This window comes from Rattus rattus, chromosome X (assembly GCF_011064425.1).
Source record: "Rattus rattus isolate New Zealand chromosome X, Rrattus_CSIRO_v1, whole genome shotgun sequence".
Taxonomy (NCBI): Eukaryota; Metazoa; Chordata; class Mammalia; order Rodentia; family Muridae; genus Rattus; species Rattus rattus.
The window spans coordinates 75,569,350-75,583,066 of record NC_046172.1 but is presented as its reverse complement, the minus strand read 5'-3'; the positions used below and the strand labels follow the sequence as shown (position 1 = coordinate 75,583,066).

The following is a 13,717-nucleotide window of genomic DNA, read 5'->3' as shown; positions in this document are numbered from 1 at the left end:
ACTGTAGCTCTGTTCAGGTTACCAGAAGAGGGCATCAGATCTCATTACAGATGGTTGTGAGCCACCATGTGGTTTTTGGGAATTGAACTCAGGACCTCTGGAAGAAGAGTCAGTGCTCTTAACCACTGAGCCATCTCTGAAGCATAGGAGAGAGGTGAGATAGGATGGGGGATTTGTGGCAGGGGAAACCGGAAGGGATAGTTTTGAAAAAGGTAAAATAAATTAAACAACCAATAAAAAAGAAAAAATAAATATAATAAAAATATTTGAATAATATTTTTTCATACAAAGTATTTTAAGCAAACAAAAAAACCTAGCCATCACAGCAGCAAAATATAGAAACCTCTTGCTTTTTTGTAATCAAACCATTTTGTTTCTATAAGAACAGGAAAATTTTATGTACAATGAAAACATAACACATAGTTGTCTTGGTTCTGAGTCATAGCGTTTCAAGCTGTGTTCTTTGACATGATTGAATGAGCAGCAATAAACGGACATTTATGTGTACAGAACCAATGTTTCAGTAAAATCAAAGAAAACATTATAGATGAATATTGCCAAAAATGTTCTTTATACATTCAGAAACATTTTGTTCTTGAAAAATTTGAGGGGGAAATTATATATTCCCTTAAAAAAATCTTTATATATGAGGTCATGGCCCGCAGCTTAAAAATCTACTGTCTAACTCATTTGAACTCATAAGCAAACTCTGAAATAATGGAACCAAAAGGAAATGAACTTTCAAATCATGATCAAAGACAAAAATGATAAATACATAATTTTTGTTTACATTACTAGTGTTACATAAAAACACTAGTGATTGATACCCATAACTGAATAGAGAAAATACTGATAATACAGAAAAACAAAAAATCCTTCCTAGGTTACTGTCCAGGTGATATTTATTTCATGGGTAGTTGTGTAATATTACTCAAGTATCCATAAAAATGTTTCTGAGTACAATATTGAATTAAATATTATCCATCATCAGGCAAGTTTGTTTAAATAGTCCAAAGGTAATTATTCTTTTTGTCCCATTAAAATGTGTTTATTATTGTTTTCTTTTTTCACCACATGTCTGCACAGTCAAGTAAACGAGACTTTCTAGATATAGCTTCTGACATTCTTAGTAGAAAATTCTTCAGCAAACTTCTTGATCCTTTGGCTCTTACAATCTTTCTGTCCCATGTATTTCAATTATCCTTGAAATTTAGATGTGAGAGCTGTATTGTACTTAAATCATTCGCAGTTAAATACGGATCAGTGTATTTTGATTGATTATGGGTTTCTGTAATAATTGCTGCCAGTTGCAAAGAAAAGTTTTCTCAACTGTACACAAAGAAAAACAGGAGACAAAAAATAATGATGATCTTGGAAGAAATGGTCATGCTTGGAGAAGAATACATAAATTTTGTATCAAATACCAAATGGTCAGCACTAAAAATATCATTGAAGAGACCAAAGAGGTTGTATTTATGCACTTATGAATACATTTTATATGCATACACAAATACACAAAAACAATTAACTTTAAAAGGGACCATAAATTTAAAAGAGCAAGTAAGTGTGTGTGGAAGAGTTTTGAGGGAGGAAAGGGAAAAATGAAATCATTTATAATCTCAAAAAAAAATAACTTAAAAAGGTTTATCCAGTTAAACACAAAAATGGAAGTGTAAGAAACTTCAAGTCAATCATCAAAAAGCATGAAAGAGAGAAAGAAGAATTTGTTTTATAACATTGTTTTTTGCAACAGGAAAACAATAATATTAAGTGAAAAAATTCTCAATTTTAGAATAGGTTTTGTATATATAGATTTATTACATACAGTATATAATAAGACTAATCTCTTCAATTGCATATATTGTACCTATAATACTGGGTTGAATTCAGAGACAATTAACATCTGCAAATTATCTCAGTCTCTCGAGATACTATGTAACCTAAGTTGTCCTTGAATTATTCCCCTTTCCTCATCCTCCCTTCCCTCAAGTATTATTATAATATTCATGAGCCATTGTATCTGTCCATGATTATATTTAAAATAGGTTTCTTGCTTCAACCATACCATATATATGTATATGTACCACATATATATATATATATATATATATATATATATATATTTATATTTATAGTAAATATAATATGTGTAATTTTATGATTTCTGGATACTGTTTACACTTGTTATATACATTTCATATTTATAGATAACTGACAATGCTCATAATTATTTCCAAAAGACTTACTATCATGTACAGTAAAAAATGTAATTTTATTTCATAAGTACACATAAAAGTTGCCAACTGTATAAAATGTCATCTTCAGGAAGCAGACTTGCCAGTATTTTCTTTGTCTCTAGTTCTAGTAAAAACAAGAGAGCATTTTTAAGAACCCAGCATTGTTACTCCAAATGAGAATTACGAACAGAAAAAATGGCACATTTTAAAATTGTTTTTTTCAAATTACAATTAATTTCTTGTTTTGTTAAGGGCATGTTTGCTTGAGAGGAAGGCTTTTATTGTAAATATGAGGGGGAGGGCAGTCAGAGGCATCTGGAAGAGTCCGGAACAGGGAGAAAAAGTAGAATAAACATGGCCAGCAGATTAGACCAGGCAATGAGAGGAAAGGGAGGGGAGGAAGAAGAGAACAAAAGTGGAAGAGAAAATGGGGACCAAAAGAGCACATGGCTGAATTGGCACGGTTATATAGGAATGAGAAGCCAGGGAAAGGGAAGGCCAGGAAGAAGCCTGGAGGTCAGCATGAGCTTTAGTGCTAATACACACCATAGCCAGCCATTTGTCCCAAGTTTATATTGGATCTGATACTAAAAACTAAACTTTACCGATGAAACCATGTATTTTACAATACATTGTGCATAAATATGGTACCCTGAGTTGTGGTAGAAGATACTTGGTGCCACAGGACAAATCTACCCTATAGCTAAAACATAATTTTTTGTTTTAGTAATTGGATACATTTTGTATGCAAACAAGTACAAATATATTGCAGGGCAAAATGGAAAATTTGCTCATATTTTCAAAAGAAAGCAATTATAGCCCTGTGCTTTCAGAAGTACCCTGTGGTTATATTCTAAGCACTCCAAGTATATCTCAATATTACAGTTTCTGAACAAAACTAGAAAGGAATTTAGTAAATAGCAATTATATATTCTACTAAATCTCTAGTTGAGTTCTGTGCAAAGTAGATATCAGTTTGATAGTAGGCCCATTTCCAGTAGGAAATAATATATTTGAAATTTAAATTCTTGTTACTCAGGAACTGTTAAGTAAAAGTTAATGCGTTTATTTGTAAGCCTCATCTCATGGTTTTACAAAGAAAAGTCTGTTTGAGGGCAAAGCTCTGTATCCTTCATACTGATGTCAACCAAATAGCACTGGACAGAGTACAAAATGCTCAAGGATAATTTGCCAATTCTGTGCTAAACTGAAAAGCTCAGATATTCCTAGGAAGCTGAAAACAGCTTTTGAAAGTATTCTAGTCCTTGGTATATTTTATATTCTTTGTTTGTATTCTTAATTTTAATATCTCTTATGCTGTTTATTAGATGTATCAAATTACTTTGTATCCATCATTTATTATATTAATATGATAGTATAATAAAAAGTCAATAGCAAGCTTGCATTAAATCAAACATACCAAACCACATAAATTCAGAGAACATAGGAGAAACACTTAGCAGTTCTTCCAATTTCTTCCTAGGTATGGAAAATCAGATATTAGTTAGTTACTCCCACAAGTTCTGTACCACAATTGCTCTAGCATATTTTGTAGACAGGACAGACTGTAGGTCAATGTTTTCATGGCTGGGTTGGTGTCAGTGTTTTTCTTCTGTTAGTACCTTCCCACAAAAAAAAAAGATACAAGATTCTTTAAGTTCAATGAGTTGTGTGGTTGTTCTGCTTGGCAATGGAGCTCTCTAGTCAGTTTGCAGAGAGTAGCCTATTGTCTTTTCCAGAGCCTGAGTTGTTTGAGGATTTCCATGGGACCCTCTTGGCCAACAACTCAATTGAATGTCACTTGTCCACCACTGGAAACCTCACCTGAATATAAGACATGGACACTTAAGTCTCCATATCCCCTCTGAGTTGTCATTAGGATCAGCTTCACAACTCTAGGAAGCTTCTATTGCACTAGGCTTTCACACCACTCTAAATGCCTTCTCCCTAATTCCAAGATCTTCTCCATCCTTTGCGTCTCCCCTACTTGTCTCTACTGCTCCCAACCCCTCCTCCTCAGTCTGCCCACATAGTCTATTCAATTTCTATTTTCTCCTCTTAGGAATGTTCCTGGTTCCCCAGACCCATTTCTTTCATTTAATCTTTCTGAGTCTACAGATTGTAACATGGTTATCATTTACTTAATGGCTAATTGACCCTTATAAGGGAATTCTTATATTTCTCTTTCTGGATCTGGACTACCTCACTCAAGATGATTTTTTTTTCCAGTTCCATCCAATGTCTACAAATTTCAGGATGTCATTTTTAACCCCTAAGAAATAATCTCTTGTGTACATGTATTATAATTTGTTTATTCATTCTTCTGTTAAGGGACATACAGATTGTTTTCAGTTTCTAGCTATTATGAATAAATATGCAACGAACGCGGCTGAATAAGTGTCCCTGTGGAAAGATGGGGAATCCTTTGGGTATATGCACAAGAGAAGTGTAGCTGGGTCTTGGGGGAGATGGATTGCAAGTTTTCTGAGAAACCACCATATTTTTTCCATAGTGGTTGTACAAGCTTGCAGTCCCACCAGCAATAGAGGTGTGTCCATCTTGGTTGACATCCTTGGTAGCACAAACTGTCGCCTGTGTTTTGACCTAAGTCATTCTGACAGGTGTACGTAGAAATTTCAAAATAGCTTTGATATCTATTCCCCTCTTGGCTAAGGATCTTGAACATTTTCTTATTGTTTCTCAGTCAGTTGAGCTTCCTTTGGTGAGAATTTTCAGTTTAGATATGTACCCTATTTTTAACAGCCACACAAGGTTTATGTCTAGTTTCTTGAGTTTTTATATATTTTGGGTATTAGCCCTCTCTCAAATATGAGGTTGATGGACATCTTCTCCCATTCTGTAGGCTGTTCTTTATCCTATTGACAGTCTCCTTTGCCTTACACAAGCTTTTCAGTTTCAGGAGGTCCCATTTACTTATTAATTGGTGATCTTAGTACCTGTGCTATTGGTGTTTGTTTAGAAAGTTGTCTCCTATGCCGATGTGTTCAGGCTGTTTCTGACTTCTCTTCTGTCAAGATTAGTGTTCTGATTTTATGTTGAGTTCTTTGATCCACATGGACTTGGGTTTTGTGATAGATATTGATCTACTTGTATTCTTTTACATATGACATCTAGTTAGACCAACACCATTCGTTGACGATGCTGTCTCCTTTACTAGTATGCATTTCTGGCTTCTTTATAAAGAATAATGAGTACTTCTGTGAATCAGTATATGTCTTGGCCTTTGTGTTCTCTCTCCCTTTTCCAACATGGCGGCCTCAGCAAAAAAGAAGAATAAGAAGGGGAAGACCATCTCCCTAACAGACTTTCTAGCTGAGGATGGGGGAACTGGTGGAGGAAGCACCTATATCCCCAAACCAGTCAGCTGGGCTGATGAAACAGACGATCTGGAAGGAGATGGGTCAACAACTTGGCATAGTAACGATGACGATGTGTACAGGGCACCTCCTATTGACCGTTCCATCCTTCCCACTGCTCCACCGGCTGCTCAGGAACCCAATATTGATCGGAGCCGTCTTCCCAAGTCACCACCCTACACTGCTTTCCTAGGGAATCTGCCCTCTGATGTGACAGAAGACTCCATTAAGGATTTCTTTAGAGGATTAAATATCAGCGCTGTACGCTTACCACGTGAACCCAGCAATCCAGACAGGCTGAAAGGTTTTGGTTATGCGGAATTTGAGGATCTGGATTCTCTGCTCTGATTCTCAATGAAGAGTCTCTAGGTAACAGGAGAATTCGGGTGGATGTTGCTGATCAAGCACAGGATAAAGACAGGGATGACTGTTCTTTTGGTCGAGATAGAAATCAGGATTCTGACAAGATAGACACAGACTGGAGGGCCCGTCCTGTCACAAACAGCTTTGATGACTACCCACCTAGACGAGGTGATGACAGCTTCGGAGACAAGTATCAAGATTGTGACGACTCAGACCGGTATCCGGATGGGTATAGGGACGGATATCGGCATGGCCCATGCAGAGACATGGACCGCTATGGGGGCCGGGATCGCTATGATGACCGAGGCAGCAGAGACTATGACCTAGGCTATGACTCCAGGATAGGCAGTGGTAGAAGAGCATTTGGAAGTGGGTACTGGAGGGATGGCGACTACAGAGGAGGTGGGGACCGCTATGAAGACCGCTATGACAGATGGGAAGATCGGTCATGGAGCTCCAGGGACGATTATCCCTCTCAGGACGATTACAGGCGTGATAACAGAGCCCCCCCCCCACCAAAGACCCAAACTGAATCTAAAGCCTCGTAGTACTCCTAAAGAAGATGATTCCTCTGCTAGCACCTCCCAGTCCAGCTGAGCGGCTTCTATCTTTGGAGGGGCGAAGCCTGTTGACACAGCTGTTAGAGAAAGAGAAATAGAGGAGTGGCTACAGAAGGAGCAGGAGAAGCTGCAGCGTCAGCTGGATGAGCCAAAACTAGACCGCCAGCCCCAGGAGAGATACCCAAGTTGGCGAAGTGAAGAAACTCAGGAAAGAGAACCGTCAAGGACAGGAAGTGAGTCATCGCAAACTGGGACCTCAGCCACATCTGGCAGAAGTACACGAAGGAGAAAAAGTGAGAAATCTCTAGAAAATGAAAACCTCAATAAAGAAAAGACTGTCACTCTCCAGCCTCTAAGCCTCCCAAACCTGATCAGCCTCTAAAAAGGTAATCCAGCCCCTCCACCAAAGGAGAATAAGTGGGTGAAGCAAAGCTCTAACCCTCCTGCTCGATCTCAGAGCTCAGACACAGAGCAGCCGTCCCCTACAAGTGGTGGAGGGAAAGTTGCTCCAGCTCAGCCCTCTGAGGAAGGACCATCAAGGAAAGATGAAACTAAAGTGGATGGGGTGAGCGCCCCCAAAGGCCAGACTGGACACTCCAGCCGTGGTCCTGGGCATGGAGGGAGCAGAGACCACTGGAAGGAGTTGGATAGGAAGGACGGCAAAAAAGATCAAGACTCCAGATCTGCACCTGAGCCAAAGAAATCTGAGGAGAACCCAGCCTCTAAGTTCAGTTCTGCAAGCAAGTACGCTGCTCTGTCTGTGGACGGTGAGGATGAGAATGAGGGAGACGACTGCACTGAGTAGACCTCCACACCCTGTGCTTTCTCCTTGTCTCCACCCTGGAACATTCAAGAGCAAATCAAACCTCTATCCAGACAAGACAAAATAAACTCACCATCTCCTAAATAAATGGTTTCTGTTGCTTAGGTTCCTGTGCTTGCCTCTCACCATCAGGTTGTCTCTGGTGTTAGCTTGCCTTGCAGTCTCTGACACTGGCTTGACCCTCCTGAAAGCCTGTGTGTCAGCACTCATGTAGATAAGTTTTCTAACAGCCAGATTTGGGTATAGAGAGCTGGGGGACCGATTCAGCTCCAGGCACAGACGGAAACAGGAAGTGTCCTTCCCCTGTCTGCTCCTAGCTTCCTGGACCCAGAGGGCACTAGACAGGTTCCTCTTGGGCCAGGAATTTGAGCAGAAGTGGAGGTCTCCCCTGAGCTTTCAGGAATGTCTGCACTTCTGAGAGCCTATCTCTCTCCCTCATGGAATTTCAGTACAGAGAGCCATGGGACTGGTTCAGCTCCAGGCACAGGCGCAAACCCAAAGGATCCTGTCCCAGACTGCTCCTGGTTTTGTGTATTCTGAGGCCTGCAGGCAGGCGGCTCAGAGCAGAAGAGATGGTCTTACCTCTGCTCTCAGGTGTGTCCTTAAAAATAATGTAGAAAATGTTTAGAGCATGATCTAGGAGGCTTTTTGGCTTTACCAAGTATATTGATAAAACTTGTAAAAGTAAATGAACCAGAAATGCACAGGCAATAATTTCTTTTTTGTTTTACAAAATGTGTGCTTTGCTGAATGGAAAATATTGGAAATTGTTCAAGATGAATTTTTCATAATATGGAGTTACTGCAAATGGCATGGAAATTATTTTTGCTCCAATCCATACATTATTAAGATAATGCATTATAATGAAATAGATTATTCAATTCAAATAAACATTTTCAGGATAATCTTAACATTATTGCCAATGTGCCTGATGCTATCAATACCTCTTACCAAACACTAGAAATGTATTTATACTTGCACAAAATGATGTTTGAAACTGTTTAGAGTTTTATGCAGATAGTATAATTTTAATTGAACTACTGGTTAGGTCATAGTTGGTTGAGGTAAAAATTAACATTATTTTTCACTTGAAATGCCTTTATATTTTCCAAGGTTTTCTTATATACATTAATATCATTCAGACTTTAAAATTCTCTCATTCAATATGTAGACAAAAGTATATTTTTTCAAAGTCATAAATAAATTCTAAGCAACATACAAAAAAAAAAACCCTTCAAGTTTATTGCCATCTTCTTGCTATAACATGAAGCTCTGTAAAATTTTGTAAAACAGACAAATTGCAGGACAAAGAAAATATTACCAAACTTCTTTAGATACTGTATAATATCTAAAGACACAGACATTGTAATTTCCGTGTAATGTTTATACTTAGACAATTTATCATGTGTGAAAATACTGTCTATTGCAGAACTAATTCACAAGTAGATAAATTCTGAAGCTGGAAGGCCCTCCCATAGCCCTCCAGACCCAAAATCTGCCCTTAGAGAGCTGGACTGCCAAGAGCAATCTCACTCCTAAGCCCACAGATAAAAACCCACTTAAAATCCACTGACTGTCCAAAAAGAGAACCACTGGGTGCTAGGGGGCTTGGGAGCCTCAGGGCAGCTGGGTACAAGAAGCATCCAGTCTCCATCTGTGCCCAGAGCTTAAGCTGTCCCACAGCTCTCCAAACCGAAAAACCTCCCAGAGAGAGCTTCTCCCAGGAGTGTTCTCACTTCTAAGATCACAGGCTCACAAGACCACAGGCGGGACAGCAAGACCAACTAACATAACATAACATAAAAAAAAATGGAGAGAAACTTGAAGCAACCCCGCTAAAATCAGGGAGTAAACAGGGCTGCCTACTCTCTCCCAACCTATTTTACATTGTTCTTGAAGTCCTAGTCAGAGCAATTAGACAACCCAAATCATTCAAAGGGACTCAAGTTTGAAACGAAGAAGTCAAAATATCACTGTTTGCAAATGATTTGGTAGTATACATAAGTGACCCCAAAAATTGCACAAGAGAACTTTTAACCCTGATAAACAACTTCAGCAAAGTGGCTGGATATAAAATGAACTCAATAAAATCATAACCTTCCTCTATGAAAATGATAAAAAAGCTGAGAAAGAAATTAGGGAAATGACATCCTTCACAATAGTCACGAATAGCATAAAATGCCTTAGTGTGACTCTAACCAAGCAAGTGAAAGATCTGTATGACAAGAACTACAAGTCTCTGAAGAAAGAAATCTAAGAAGAACTCAGAAGATGGAACAGCCTCCCATTCTCATAGATTGGAAGGTTGGAAGGATTAATATAGGAAAAACGTCCATCTTGCCAAAAGCCATCTACAGATTCAATGCAATCCATATCAAAATTCCAATGAATTCTTCATAGAGTTATAAAAGGAATTTTGCAAATTCAATTGGAATAACAAAAACCCAGGATAGTAAAAACTATTCTCAACAATTAAATAACTTCTGGAGCAATAACCATCTCTGACCTCAAGCTGTATTACAGAGCAATAGTGATAAAACTGCCTGGTTTTGGTACAGAGACAGGCAAGTATATCAATGGACTAGAATTGAAAATCCAGAAATGAACTCACACACTTATGGTCACTTGATCTTTAACAAAGTAGCTAAAACCATCCAATGGAAAAAAGATGGCATTTTCAACAAATGGTGCTGGTTCAACTGGAGGTCAACAGATAAAAGAATGCAAATTGATCTATTCTTATCTCCTTGTACAAATGTCAAGTCCAAGTGGTTCAAAAACCTCCACATAAAACCAATTCAACTGAAACTAATAGAAGAGAATGTGAGGAAGCACCTTGAACACATAAGCAAGGGGAACATTTCCTGAACAGAACAGTAATGGTTTATGGTCTAAGATCAAGAATTAACAAATAGGACTTCATGAAATTGCAAAGGCAGAGGACAAAAAGGCAACCAACAGATTAGGAAAAGTTCTTTACCAATCTTCCATCCAATAGAGGGCTAATAGCTAATATATACAAAGAAACAAGAAGTTAGAGTACAGAGAATTGAATAACCCTATTAAAAATGGAGTACAGAACTAAACAAAACATTCTCAGCTGAGGAATATCGGAATACCTGAAAAGCACCTAAAGAAATGTTCAACATCTTAGTCATCAGGGAAATGAAAATCAAAACAACCTTCAGGTTCTAGCTCACACCACTCAATATGGCTAAGATCAAAAACTCAGGTGACAGCAGATGCTGGCGAAGATGTGGAGAAAGAGGAACGCTCCTCCATTGTTCAACCACTCTGGAAATCAATCTAGTGGTTCCTCAGAAAATTGGCATAGTAATACCTGAGGATCCATCTATACCACTCCTGGCCATATACCCAAAAGCTGCTCCAACATATAACAAGGATACATGCTGCACTATGTTCATAACAGCCTTATTTATAATAGTCAGAAGCTGGAAAGAATACAGATGTCCTTCAACAGAAGAATGGATACAGTTAGTCTGGTAATTTCCACAACAGAGAACTACTCAGCTATTAAAATCAATGACTACATGAAATTCTTAGACAAATGGATGGACCTAGAAAATATGCTGGGTGAGATAATCCAATCATAAAAGAACACATATGGTTTGCTCTCACTGATAAATGGATATTAGCTGAAAAGGTCAGAATACCCAAGATACAATTCACAGACCATATGATGCTCAAGAAGAAAGACCAAAATATGGATGCTTCATTCCTTCTAACAAGGGAGAACAAAATACCCACAGGAGTAAATAGGGGGATAAAGAGTGGAGCAAGGACTAAAGGAAAGTTCATCCAGAGACTGCCCCACCTGAGGATCCATTGCATATGCAGCCTCCAAACCCAGTCACTATTGCTGATGCCAAGAAGTCCTTGCTGACAGGAACCTGATATGGATGTCTCCTGAGAGGCTCTGCCAGAGCCCTACTAATACAGATGAGGATGCTTGCAGCTAACCATTGGATTGAGCACTGGGACCCCTATGGGGGAACTACAGAAAGGATTGAAGGGGCTGAAGGATTTCCCAATCCCATAGGAAGAACAACAATATCAACCAACCAGACACTCCCAGAGACCCTAGGGACTAAACCACCAACCAATGAGTACACATGGAGGGACCCAAGCCTACATCTGTATATGTAGCAGAGGATGGCATTGTCTGGCACCAATAGGAGGTGGAAAAACCCTTGTGGTCTTGTGAAAGCTCGATTCCCCAGTTTTGTGCATGCTAAGGTGTTGAATTGGGAGTGGGTGGGAGGGAATTCGACCAACTTCATGGAATCAGGGGGAGGGGGAAGAGTATGGTAGAGGGGGAAAGTGGATAATATTTGAAATGTAAATACATAAAATATCCAATAAAACTAAAATGTAAAAAATCTGAAGTTGTAAAAATAAGCATCTTTCTAAAAACAACAAAACAAAGTAATGACATACCATATTCTTACAACTAGATATGGTATCAGTATAATGATAAAGCTTTTCTATTAACTCAAAGATAGGAATGATTAGTTTTTAAATATTTGCAGTTTCTGTTTCATTTTGTTAAGTTCTTTTTTAAGCTGTTATGAGATAATTCTTATGTTTTGAAAAAATCCTGTTTCCTTGTCATTCAATAAAATATTAACTCTGTTGAATAGCAGTGCTGGTTTGCAAATGCTTACTTAGCCCGGGTATTGGCACTATTTGGAAGTTTGGCCTTGTTAGATAGCTATGACCTTTGTGGAGGAAGTTTGTCACTGTTGGTATGGGCTTTAAGACCCTCAACCAAGATTCCTGGACCCTACTCTTCTTCTAGAGACCTTCTAATGAAGATGTAGAACTCTCAGCACTTTCTGCACCATGCAGGCCTGGATGTTCCCATGCTCCTGCCGTGAGGATAATGGACTGAACCTCTGAACCTGTAAGCCAGCCCCAATTAAATAGTATCTTTATAATAATTGCCTTGGTCTTGGTGTCTGTTCAGAGCAGTAAAACCCTAAATAAAACAATAACCTTTACAGACAAAATTATGGTTGTAATTACTCAACCATAAATCAGGGTTCCTATGTTTGCCAGAAGCATCCAATGTCATCACAAGGGCCCTTTAAAGTGACAAGAATGTGAGAAGAGTTGTACTAGAATACATGAGATTGAAGAAATTCGGAGTTATTTTAAGTGTGAGAAACTTGGTGTTTCTACCTTGTTACTGGTATTATAAATGGCTAATAACATATCAGGTGGTCATGGTGCACACCTTTAATCTAGCACTCAGGAGGCAGAGGCAGGTACTTGGGAGGGAGAGCCAGGGAGATCTCTGAGATCAAGGCCAGACTGGTCTACAGAGGGAGTTTCAGAACAGCCAGAACTACACAGAGAAATCCTGTCTTAGAAAAAAAAAAAAAAAGGCAAATACCCAAACAATGTAGAAACTGAAAGTGACTTTCACCTCTGTGCAATTAATGTGATGAGGACATAATTTCATAGTCAAGTGGAGTTGACATAATTCAGTAGTATGCAGAAGTCTAGTGGATTCTTCTCTATGGTTTCTAGAATCCAACGATGCTTGTTCCTTGTGGATTGCTGTCCGTTTTTTTCTGCCGTGTACCCTGCCTATGCACGTACTCAAGTGAGGTCAGGTGAAATCTTAAATAGATAACGCTAGAGTCTGTGATTGGGCAGTGGAATAGAAGACAGAGCGGAAAGTTTTAGAGAGAGGACAGAGAGAGAGAGAGAGAGAGAGAGAGAGAACACAAGAAGGTACCTGAAGTAGAGAGATAATGATCCCCAATGAGCCATAAGTAACTGGGGATTTCACGGATAGATGATTTAATAATGTAGGTAACATTTGTCCAATCCAGGTGCACAGCTTTTAGCAATATAAATTGAGTTGTGAATTCTCCATGTGGCCATTTTGGGGGTGGTGGATTTACTGTTATAAGTCTGGCTGGTAAGTTACAAGCCTCTGGGGTTTTTCCGGGGCTAAGGGATCAGAGTGAGTGGCAGCCTTTCTGTAGGCAAGCCTCAGAAGGCGTGGTTGGCTTGGGAGTTGGCAGCAGCTGACTGAGGGAGCCAGGCCAGAGGCCATAGCGTGGATTTTTTTTTAAATAATTACTGGCTACATTTGTCTAACACCTTTTAGGTTTTAGGTATCCTTGCAGAGCACAGGCTTAAGGAACTGCTTCTGAACATCAGGTCTACAAATGTATGGCACTAGAAATCTGAATGCTTTAAACGTTGTTTTATGGCAGGAGGAAAAATTTAACGGAACTGATAGGCAAGTATTGGAGGAGAAAAGTTGTGGTTAGTTTTTTTTCTGTACATTATTTTTCTGCTTCTGGTTCTATCTGGCCTGAG

General features: G+C 38.9%; 1 pseudogene; it reads left to right on the top strand.

Moving 5' to 3' along the window:
- Window positions 1-5,506: 5,506 nt before the first annotated feature.
- LOC116888773 lies at window positions 5,507-7,441 on the top strand (annotated as a pseudogene).
- Window positions 7,442-13,717: the final 6,276 nt, after the last annotated feature.